This window comes from Balaenoptera acutorostrata, chromosome 12 (genome assembly GCF_949987535.1).
Source record: "Balaenoptera acutorostrata chromosome 12, mBalAcu1.1, whole genome shotgun sequence".
NCBI lineage: Eukaryota > Metazoa > Chordata > Mammalia > Artiodactyla > Balaenopteridae > Balaenoptera > Balaenoptera acutorostrata.
Genome location: NC_080075.1, coordinates 14,245,702 through 14,258,236, shown reverse-complemented (window position 1 = coordinate 14,258,236; position 12,535 = coordinate 14,245,702).

Here is a 12,535-nt window from a genome sequence, read left to right as displayed (position 1 = left end):
AGATCAGCCTCCATCCCCTTTCACCCACCCTTGAGTTCTTCTCCAGGAAGCAGCCAGCGAAACCTTCGAAACCTTTTTAAAGTCCATCTGATTACAGCCAGCGCATTTTCACAGCCGCAGATACCGAGGCCAGACTCTGTATTCATTGTCCTGAGCTATTTTATACAGGGACTTGAGCACGGGGGTGGGGATATCCTGGGACCAATTCCCATGGATGCCGAGGGACGACTGGATGTCTCCTCCAGCCAAGCCCCTCTGTTTCTTATTGCTCTAAATAGTCCTTAGTTAAGTCCCTAGGCCACCCACGTCCAACCTCTACCTATTCCTCAGTCTCCAGGTACCAGCCGCAACTGCCACCTCCCTTTTTTTTTTTCCAGCCTTTATAGAATCTGTGCTCCCTCTGGTCTCTACCCCCAACCCCCATCAGCTTCTACCTTTCTTCACAGTCCGCTAGGTTATCACTTTCTGGCCTACTTCTCAGCCTCATCTCTGTCCCTCTGGCTTTGCTTTTAGTTGGAATGCTCTGTATTAAGACAAACTTGGCCACACTATAGGGTAGGAAGCAAAATTTACCCCCCAAAATTCCAAAAAACAAAAGAAAACACATCCAGTTGAAACCAGACTCTCTAAGGCATTTCCGTCTGCTCGGAGCTGGAGCTGCCATCCCCCCACGGAGAGTCCCGTCAACTCTTCTCCGAGGGAACTTGTGGGGAGTTTGGGGAGCTTGCACTGCCTGCAGGCTCTCTGTCTCCCTCAACTCCCGTCCTTTCTTCTTTGACTCAGACCAGAACCCCAGGAAACACTTGCCGCTCCCCTGCTTCCCTCACACCGCACGGGCAGCGCCATCAGCAGGTCCAGCTTGCTCTGCCTTCAGAATGCATCCAGGATTGGACCACTTCCACACAAGCTGTTTCTGCCGGGGCAGGACCACATCTCTGCTGAATCACGGCTGTCAGCTCTTAACTGGCTTTCTAGCGCCTGCTCGCTGAATCTGTTTCTAAACCAGCGGCCAGAATAATTCTTTGAATGTAATGTAATCCCGGCTAATATCACTCCTCTGCTCAAAATCCCCCAGGTTTGCTCCTTCACCCAGAAGGAAGCCCAAACCCCCAAGGGTGCCTATAATGCCCAGCCACTGTTGGTTGTCTCACTGTCCTGAGGTGTCTGGTTTCTCTCTGATAACACTCCCCTTGCTCTTTCTTTTCAGCCACAGTTCGCCCAAGGGACACGCAGGCATACGCTAGCCTCAGGGCCTTTGTACTTCTTCTCTGAGCCCGCAAAGCTCTTTACCTACGTATCCCATGGGAAGACTCTGCTTTCCCATGCCTTAGTTGGAATGTCACCTTCTCACAGTTTTGATTGCCCGTCCCCCGACCCCCTGGGACACGCTAGGCCACTTCCCTGATTTATTTTTCTCCATGGCACTTACCATCACCGAACACAGTGCTTCCAGATATTGTTAAAATGCTCATTCTGATTCAGTGGGTCTGGGGTGAGGCCTGAGATTCTGCATTTCTACTGCAGTCCCATGTGATGCTGAATGTTGCATCTGACATACAATTTAACTGAAAAATTTGGTCTATTTTCCATCTTACCACCCTCGAATAGAAAACCCTCGCCAAAGGACTTCCCTGGCGGTCTCGTGGTGAAGACTCCGCTCTTCCACTGCAGGGGGCGCTGGGTTCGATCCCTGGTTGGGGAACAAAGATCCCGCATGCCTTGCGGTGCGCCAAAACATTAAAAATTTTTTAAAAAATTAAAAGAAACAAAAGAAATCCCTCACCAAGCAGAGATTCCTTAGTCACTGCTGTCTCCTCATCATGTCAAATTGTGCTTGACCTAAAGCAGATGCCTAATAAACACTTGCTGAATGAATACAGGAGTGAAGAAGGGCCCTGACCTCTCTCCACATTTCACCTCCACGTATCCAGGTCCCCTGGGAAGCCCAGATCCAAGGAGTCCTAACTGCCTCGGCGGTACTTCTCACCCAGCCTCCTCCTGTTTGCACCTCAAGCCACCATCCCTCCCAACTAGCGCACCCAAGGCCACCAAACAAGAGCGCAAAAGAGCAACACGTTTGCTTCACCTCTTACCTGGAGTCACCACCATGCACTAGTTTACTGAGAGAAATTTCCACAAACAGATAGAACCTCACTTCCTCAAGCCTACAAGTCTTTGGGGTTGTGTAAGTAGAAGATCTGTGGGTCCACCGAGAGCAGAGGTTCGCCTGCCAAGAACCTCAAAAGGAAAGAAGGAAGGAAGGAAGGAAAGAAGGAAAGAGCCCTAGCTAGGGGTAGGTTTCACTCAGCTCCAGGAGAAGAATCCCAACTTCTCTGCAGCTCAAACTTCTCTGCCCCGCCCCCTGCGGGCAGGGAAGCTGGGAAGCAGGAAGCCACGCCTCTTTGTCTCAGGCTTTTGAGTTTTAGAACCTCATTATCGCACAGCTCCAGGCTCTCAGGAGAAACAAATCCAATCACAGTTCTTAAGGTGATTTAGGAACACTTACTTAAACTCATCACCTTGGGACACAGTCTATAACCTAAACCCTATTATTCTATCCTGTATGAAGAGTTTAGTTTGAAACATTTTAAAAATAAAACATGCCATTCTCAAATTGTAAAATACAGCACACATGCAGAAACGTGCATGAAACAAATCTACAGCACGATGGTTTGTCACAAAGGAAATGTCTACCAAATCACCGTTCAGGTTGGTAAATAAAACACTGCCACACCCCAGAAGCCTGGCTCCTTTCCTTCTTCTTTTTTTTTTTTTTTAACAAGGCTGAGAGAGTGTTCGTTTCTTTTTCTTTTTCTTTCTTTCTTTCTTTATTTTTGGCTGTGTTGGGTCTTTGTTTCTGTGCAAGGGCTTCCTCTAGTTGTGGCGAGTGGGGGCCACTCTTCATCGCGGTGCGCGGGCCTCTCACTATCGCGGCCTCTCTTGTTGCGGAGCACAGGCTCCAGACGCGCAGGCTCAGTAGTTGTGGCTCACGGGCCCAGTTGCTCCGCGGCATGTGGGATCCTCCCAGACCAGGGCTCGAACCCGTGTCCCCTGCATTGGCAGGAGGATTCTCAACCACTGCGCCACCAGGGAAGCCCTCCTTTCCTTCTTAATCTCAACTTCTGCACTTGTCCCTTACTAGCATGATTTTTATGGTAATCTCATCCTTGCTCTTTAGTTTATCACTTAAATATAAATCTCAAAATATGCTAGCTTTGCCTGGTTTATTTTGTTTGAACTTTATATAAATGGAATTATATACTTCTTTTGTTCTGAATTTCACCACAGTGCATTCATTTTTATGGCTGTATGGTATTCCATTCTATGAAAAAAAACCCATACATACATACATACATATATACATACATGATCACAGATCATTTATCCATTCATGGGCATCGTGAGTGTTTCCAGTCCAGGGCCATTTTAGACAACGCTGTCATGAATATCCTTACGTACATCTCCTGACATACATAAGCCTGCGTTCCTATAGACTGTAGGCCCAGGAGAGGAATGTCCACTTTACACGTTACACAGCATGGCACATTCAGTTTTATCAGACACAGTAACACCAAATGTTTTTCAAGAGGCTCTATCAATTTAAATCCTCCCCCAGAAGATTTTGAGTGCTTCACATTCTTTCTAACACTTGGAATTATCTGACCTTAAAGTCTGCGTCTAATTACAACAATTAAAATCAATATTTCCATGTTTACAATGATTCTGAGTACCTTTCCTAATATCTGTTGGCCATTTGGATTTTCTCTTTGTGAAGTGCTGGTCGAGGTCTCTGGAACATTCTTCTGTTGCCTTGTTTGCATTTCTCCTTACCTGTATTCTGCAGATGAGCCATTTGCTGGCTCTATCTGTATGAGATCTATTACTCTGTGCCTTGCATTTTCGTTCTCTTGGCAGTACCTTTTGATGGACAGACGTTCTTCATTATAATGTTGTCAGACTTAGCAATTAAACTATTAGAGTCAGAACTTTTTTTGTGTCGTATTTAAGATGTAATTTCCTAACCCTAGACCAGAGTTTCTCCACTTCAGCACTACTGACATTTCGGGTTGGTAACTTTTAGTCGTAGAGGTTGTCCTGTGCATTGTAGGATGTATGGCAGCGTCCCTAGTCTCTACTGGCTAGGTGCCAGTAGCAACCATCTACTCCCAGTTTTAACAACCAAAAATGTCTCCAGGGATTGTAAAATGTCCCCTGGGGGGCAATATTGTCCCTGACTGAGAACCGTTGCCATAGATCATAAAGATATATTCTCATAGAATGTCTTGTAAAAGCGTCATGGATATATGATTCAATTGGAATTGATTTTTGTCCAAGCTGTGAGGTAGGCACCCTACTTCATTTGTTTTCCCATACAGAGACCGTATTTCCTCAACACAGTTTATTGAGAAGTCTGTCTTCCTCGCTGCTCTGAAGTGCTGCTTTCATTACATTAAAAAAACAAAATTCAACTGAGTAAATTTGAAGATCTAATTGGCTTTATTCGATAATCTGGCAGCTTCCCTTCTAGCAAATAGAAAGGGGCTCTGAGGAGTTGAACAAAATGGAAGGTTTTCATAGACAGAAGGAGGGTGGGACAAGGAAGTTAAGAGTGGATCATTTCAGGCAAGGTCACTGTCCCTTAGAGGAAGGCAGGGGGGTTTAGGCAGGTTACCTCACTGGAGCTGACCAGGTAATTCCAGACTGACTGGTTTAAAATTCCACTCTTGGGAGAGGCTGAAACTGTGATCAGGTTAGGTATTAAGTTTCTGTGGGGCTTAGCACAGGTGATTCCATTTTGGGCTTGTTTCTTTTAACAATTATTGACTAAATGTCCATCTGTTCATGGTTCTGCTTCTGGGTTCTGCTGTATCTTTGCACCAATACCACTCTGTCTTAATTACTATAGTTCATGATAAGTCTAAAATAGCTGCCAGAGCAAGTCCTCTCCCTAGCTGTTCCTTATATGAGTATGTTTTGATTATTCTTGGCATTTTGATTTCCTTAAATCTTAAATTTGGCTCATCAATTTCCAAAAAACACTTGCGCTTTTGCTTGGCATTCACTGAACCTTTAGATTAGTTTGAGAACTGACATCTTTCCAATATTACGTCTCTCAACATATGGATGTAGTTTGTGTCTCTATTTATTTGGGTATTCTTTATTATTCTGTATTCCTGTGGACAGACTTTGTCCTCTAAACCTCTCTTGGTCACAGAATCATGAAAGGCCAAAACTTTTTTTTAAAAATTAATTAATTAATTAATCTTATTTTTGGCTGCATTGGGTCTTCATTGCTGCGCGTGGGCTTTCTCTAGTTGTGGTGAGTGGGGGTTACTCTTCGTTGTGGTACAGGGGCTTCTCACTGCAGTAACTTCTCTTGTTGCGCAGCATGGGCTCTCGGTGCACTGGCTTCAGTAGTTGTGGCTCGTGGGCTCTAGAGCACAGGCTCAGTAGTTGTGGCGCACGGGCTTAGTTGCTCTGCAGTATGTGAGATCTTCCCGGACCAGGGATCGAACCCGTGTCCCCTGCATTGGCAGGCAGATTCTTTTTTTTAAAGTTAATTAATTAATTTATTTTTATATTTATTTTTGGCTGTGTTGGATCTTCGTTTCTGTGCGAGGGCTTTCTCTAGTTGCGGCGAGCGGGGGCCACTCTTCATCGCGGTGCGCGGGCCTCTCACTATCGCGGCCTCTCTTGCTGCGGAGCACAGGCTCCAGACGCGCAGGCTCAGTAGTTGTGGCTCACGGGCCTAGTTGCTCCGTGGCATGTGGGATCCTCCCAGACCAGGGCTTGAACCCGTGTCCCCTGCATTGGCAGGCAGATTCTCAACCACTGCGCCACCAGGGAAGCCCTAGCAGGCGGATTCTTAACCACTGCGAAAGGCCAGAACTTTTAAGCCCTGGGCTCAATGTCACCTGTGATACTTGTGAAATCTGTGGGCTTGTGTACTAATTTATGTCAGGCTTCATTTCAAGTAGCTTTGAGGCAGTTCACAAAGATAAGAACTTTATTTGAAGAATGTTTGCAATGGGAGAAATGGGAGAAAGGAAGTAAAGGTGGGTCGGATTCTGACACCAATTCCACCAAGCAATTCACTCCATTCTGACCTTATCTTCTGGGAGATAGCATCAGATCCCACAGGCTAAAGGCTCAGTCCAGAAGACTCCCTGGTGATCTCCACCCCCTTCAGATGCCAATCACAAGTTCAAGTTGTCACCTATACAGTTAGATCATATGATTCAACAACTGCCTCCTGGGGTTTTGTTAATTTGCTAGAGCAGCTTAAAGAATTCAGAGAAACCTTCTACCTACTAGATTGCTAGTTTATAATAAAAACACATAACACAGGAACAGCCAGTTAGAAAAGATGGATACACCATGTCCTTCAATGCAGTCGAAAATGCACACAAGCGGATCTCAGTCCATTTCTTAACTTCAAAACTCCACTTAATGTTACGTTATCCAAAGCAAAGAGCATGTCAAATACTACCCTGAAAAAAAACAGATTAACGTCTGAGTCCTCAGACCCCGCCCCTCTCTAGGTCCTCCCTTCTTTCATGCATCCTTAGTTCACCTCATCCTCGGTCTAAATCTCACTTCCTCTTTTTTTTTTTTTTTTTTTTTTTTTTAAATTTTTGGCCTCGCCGAGTGGTCTGCGGCATCTTAGTTCCCCCACCAGGGATGGAACCCATGCCTCCTGCAGTGGATGCGCGAAGTCTTAACCACTGGACCTCCAGGGAAGTCCCCTCACCTCCTTTCTTATGTGAATACTATACCGAAAACATTAGCCTCTTTCGCAGACATCTTTGTTCGCTTCTTGATTGATCAGTGACTTTTCGCGTCCTTTCTTGCGCGCGTCTCCCCCCGGTTGAAGCGCCAGTTAATTTGCATGTCCTGCCCACTATCCGCCCCTGGGGGGCGTGGCCACCACAGCTATAGCCTCAGCGATCGCCGCCTTCTTAGGCGTTTGAGACGCTCTGGGGCGATCCTAGTGCGGGGTGAGACACAAGTTTTGTCCAGAACTGAAGGGAATTTGGGGTTGGGTGGCGGTAAGAGTAGGAAACGAAGCTGCTTCGTGCAGAGCTGTCAGCACTCACCAGAAGACAGTGTGCGCGCGGATGTCGCGGACATGAGTTAGTGATGGAGGACCAGGTGGCCTCCCAGCGCCCCGGGTACGGGAGCGAAGGCAGCAGCGCGACGAAACCAAGGCTGCGGGGCTGCACCGAAGGGCGCCGCTTGGGGTCATTTCCCGCTCGGCCCTCGCCAGAGACCTTGGGCGGGGAGAGAAATGGAGGGGAGACCTGGGAGGGAGAGAGAAGCCAGGCTTGGGGAGGAGCTCACAGTTGCTAGGTTCAGGCTGCTCCAGACGCGGAAATGAGGTCCCCTTGTGGCGGAGCCCGCTGCTTGGAGGGGAACCTTCTAGCCCATCCAGCCCAACGCCCTTCTTTTCTGCCTAGAAACCGCCCGTTACTCCCTTTCCTATTAGACCAAGGTTACCCCTCACTTTCCAAGTCCCTCCAGGACTCTGCCCACCGTCCTCTGCATCTTCTCTCATACACCGTGAGGCCAGCGACTCCTTCCTTCCCTTCAAAGTCTGTGGTAAACCCAGTTCCTCACCCTTGGCCCCTTGGGGAAGGCAGCACCTATCTGCCAGGTACCCCGACCCAGCACAACTCCTCCTGGACTCCAGCTCCCTAAATGGGGGGCGAGGATTGGGGGGAGGTGTTTCAGACCTCAGACCTGGAAGGAGATGGGCCTGGGCTCCAGAGTAGCCCTGGACAAATTAATCTCTCTGACCCTCAGCTTTCTTCCGTTTCTTCCGTGTAAAATGGTGGGAGTAATGGCAGTTCCCTTTGTGGTGGCCGCGGGCATGAGGTACACACGGATGCTCAGTTTCTTCCAGGACCCAGGGCCCAGTCGGTGTCCACTGTTATTAGGGACTCTGGTCTTCAGGCAATCTGTGATACATTTCTTTGATTTGGACATCCATCCTGCCTGGGAGGGCTGTCCGTTTCCTTGGCTTGTTTCTTTTTTTAAAAAAAAAAAAATTAATTAATTAATTAATTAATTATTTTTGGCTGCGTTGGGTCTTTGTTGCTGCACGCAGCCTTTCTCTAGTTGCGGCAAGCGGGGGCTACTCTTCCTTGCAGTGCGCAGGCTTCTCTTGTTGCAGAGCACGGGCTCTAGGCACGTGGGTTCAGTAGCTGTGGCATGCGGGCTCAGTAGTTGTGGCTCGCGAGCTCTAGAGCGCAGGCTCAGTAGTTGTGGCGCAGGGGCTTAGTTGCTCCGCGGCATGTGGGATCTTCCCGGACCAGGGATCAAACCCGTGTCCCCTGCATTGGCAGGCGGATTCTTAACCACTGCGCCACCAGGGAAGCCCTTTGGCTTGTTTCTGGTCCGCAGAGGTCCATACTTTACGTTGCCGGAGGAGCCAGCTAAGTCACTGAGTGCCCTGGCATCCATCGCTGGGGTGGGCGCCGGGATGGGGTGGCGGGCGGTGATAGTGGCAGGGAATAGCCTAGAGTGCACTCCCCCCCACCCCCAATGGCTAGTGCTGTGGCCTGGGGCATGCACCTGGTAGCTGGGCCTCTGCTGCCCCATCCTTCCAGTGCTTTCACAGGCTCCCTCTGGCATTCTAGATTTGAGGACTGCTTACAAAGCACTAAAACTGTGTACCCCAGCCTGAGGACGGCCACCATTCCAGCCTGCAGAGGTTGGTTCTTTTTATTATTGAGTATTTATGCTGTGCCAGGAACTTCACATATATTTCCTCATTTAATCCTCCAAAGAGCCCTCCAAGGGTCATTGTTTTATCTCCACATCACAGGTGAAAAAACTGAGACAGATTAAGAAACTCACCTAAAGTCATGCAGTATATAGTTTTTGCTGCATTGTAAACCACCACAAAACTTATGATTTAAAACAGCAAACATTTATTTCTCACAATTTTGTGAGTTGGCTGGGCTGGCTCAGTGCGGGCTGGGTGGCCAAGGTGCCTTGTATCTGGTGAGGAGGAAGAGAGTTCAATGGCAGCTGGGTGGTGCAGACATAGCCACAAGACTCTCATTATTCAGTAGGGCTTGTACGAGGTGGCTGGGTTCCAAAAGCGGCATGAGGGCAAACACAGGCACTTTCTAAATCCAGCTCGCATCTCATTTGCTGTTCTCCCATTGGCCAAAGCAGGTCACATGGCCAAGCCCAGCCTTATTGGATGGGAAACAAGGGGTGGCTACAGGGAGGGGAAATTATCGCTGACATTTTCCCCGACAAAGAATCTACCACGCACAGCTTGTAAGTGCACAACTGAAATTCAAAGCCAAAGTTGTCAGAGTTGAAAGTTCAACTGTCTTGGAGTCAGAGAATTCCGAACACCCCATGCATCGCCCAAAGTCAGCAGCCTATTGCCTGCGCACATGCAACTGTTTTGCAAACGTGTATACATATTGTTGTCATTAATAAACACAAATTATAGAGTTTTAAATGTTAGTGCTGCTTCATTCATTCTTCTTCTTTAGAGACTCCCAGTATATTTGGATCTCCTTTGCTCATCTTTTGTCTTTACCACCTTCTTGCAAGGTGTACATTTACTTTTGTTGGATTATCTTTATTACTCTTTCTTACCGTTTATTTCCCTGTTTCTTGTATGGTGTCTATACTCTCTTGTATTCCTTTTATTTCTGAAATGATTTTTTTTCTTTTACTAATTTGTTCCTGTGTCTGTCAAGGTCATTGTTCAGTAACCATGTCTGGCTCAAATTTGATGCTCAGTGAATATTTTTGACTAAAAAATACAATTACTTTTTCTTTACTGCATTATATTTTATTTTTCTTGGAATTAATTGTTGTCTTTTTCAGCTGCATAGTTGTCTGGCCATTTTATTTCAGAGTTCTTTTTCCACTTTATGCGCTTTTCTTAAAGCTTTAATTGCTTTCTTGATCTCTTGCAGCCTTGTTTGAAGAGTCAGATTAGAGTTTTCATCTGCTTTGTGTCTGCATTTTTCTGGTGTCTTGTCAAAGTATTTTAGTCCAATTTTCTTTTGTAACACTTTGTGTGGCTAGATCATATTCTCCTTCTCCTTTCCAAAGTTTAAATGAAATGTGGTGGCCTGAACTCCTGTGAACACATTTTTGTGGAGAGGGAATGGCCTAGGGTACCTTTGCCAGCATCATGGCTTGAGGGCTCCCTCTTGGTACAGTGAAAGGCTCAAAATATGGCTACTTCTCTGCCTTTCAGAGCTAAGCTCGGTTCAGAAAAGTGTTTCTGCTCTATTTCCTACAGGCCTACGGGTCTTGCTTGGCAAGGTGGCATTCTCACCTCAGATGTATTTTGCTGTTGCAGAATTTTCTGGGTTCTTCACCTGGGACCTTCCCCTGCTCCCTACTATTGGTACCTTCCCTTTCCCTTAGCCCTGGTGTTACTTCCCTGATCTATTAGGTTTCTTAGCCTAGCAGTTTTCTTTTCAGGTAAGGCTTTGTCTTTCTGGAAGGAAATATTTGCTGGATATTTCTGAAATCCTCAGTGCTAGATGACCATGATACTATTTGGTCTCTCAGTACTCCTGGTGCTGGCTTTGCGCTCACCAACTCAGAGCCTCTGATGACTTCTCCCAGTTTTCAGCTTTTCTCAGACCTATTAGTCCTGTTTGGTACAAATAAAAGCAAAATAATACCAGAGATAAATGATGGTTTGGGTCAGGGTGGTGGTAATGAAGATGGGGAGAATTGGACAATAGGAGAGAGAATTGGGTGATATAACCAGGAGGAATCACTGATGGCTCTGATGTAGGAGAGAGTCAAGTGTGATTTTAGTGATTTTTGGCTGGAACAATCAAGATGGTGTTGTTATTTGCAGAGATGAGGAAGACTGAGGGAAGAATGACTGGTGACGAGGGATGTAAGTGCCCTTTTGGTGTTCTAGGTGGAAATAACAACAAATGCAGTTGGTTATGAGTCTAGAACTCGGGGGGAAAATCTAGTCTAGAAATAGAAATTTAGAGGTCATCAACTGTCTTAGTCAGTTTGGGCTGCTGTAACACGTTACCATAGACTGGGTGGCTCAGCTAGCTCTCTGACCTCTTCTTATAAGGGCACTAAGCCCATTCATGAGGGCTCCACCCTCATGACCTAATTACTTCCCAAAAGTAGGCAGGTACCTGCTCCATATACCATTACACTGGGGATTAGATGTCAACATATGAATCTGGGGGATGACACATTCAGTCCAGAAATCAACATAGAGGTAAATTTAAAGCCATGAGCCTGGATGAGATCACTTAGGATGTGCGATTAGAAAGAGTGGTGGTCTAGGATTGGCTCCTGATGCAATGTACCTGATGCATTCAGAGGCGGGTGGAAGAGGAACCAGTAAATGAGACCATAAGGAGCAGCAGCTATGGAGGTAGGGAAAATCAGGAGAATGTGGTGCTATGGAAGCTGAGAGAGGAATGTTTCAAGGAAGAGGGACTGATTAACCAAATGGAAGCTGCTGAGAGGCTGGATTTGACCACATGGAAGTCATTGGAGACTTTGATCAGAGCAGCCTCAGAGGAATGGTAGGAACAGAAACTAGAATAGGTGGAGGGGAGAATGAGAGGTGTGAGTATAGACAGCTGTTGTAGACAAGTTTGATGTGAAAGAGAAAGGAGATAGCTGAAAGAGGATGTAGGGTGTCAAGGGAGTTTTGTTTTTTTTGTTTGTTTGCTTTGTTTTTTGAAGAGGGGAAACAGAAGCTTGTTTGCATATAAAGGAATAATCCAGTAGAGGAGAGATTCAAGGTTCAGGAGAGAGATGAAGTCCTTGAAAAGGTAAAAGGGTGTAGGATTCAGTGCATGAGGGGAGGGATTTGTCTTTATTAAGAGCAGGGACACTATTATTGTAGAGAAGACAGAGAACAGAATACTTGAGGGAAGCTTATAGATCCAGTGGTAGGACAATGAGTAAGTCCCCCTCTGAAGGCTTCTGTTTTTCTCACTGGAGTGTGAGGTGAGGTCATCAGCTGAGAGAAAGGGGGCCCCGTATGGCAGGTACCAGGGAGGGGAAGGTTTGAGGAGAGAGGGGAGACTATAAGACATCTCTGAGGGTGGGAAATTTACTAGGGAAAACTGATGGGTTGGAGGTTTGTGGTCATTAGTTTAAAATAAAATGGGTCACCTACCCTCTCTCCCTCCTCCCCTGCCTTCCTTTTTTTTAAAAAATGTATTTTATTTATTTATTTATTTATATTTATTTATTTATTGGCTGCATTGGGTCTTTGTTTTTGCGTGCGGGCTTTCTCTAATTGTGGCGAGCAGGGGCTACTCTTCGTTGCGGTGCGTGGGCTTCTCATTGCGGTGGCTTCTCCTGTTGCAGAGCACGGGCTCTAGGCGCACAGCCTTCAGTAGTTGTGGCACGCGGGCTCAGTAGTTGTGGCTCATGGGCACTAGAGCACAGGCTCAGTAGCTGCGGCGCACGGGTTTAGTTGCTCCATGGCATGTGGGATCTTCCCGGACCAGGGCTTGAGTCCGTGTCCCCTGCATTGGCAGGTGGATTCTTAACC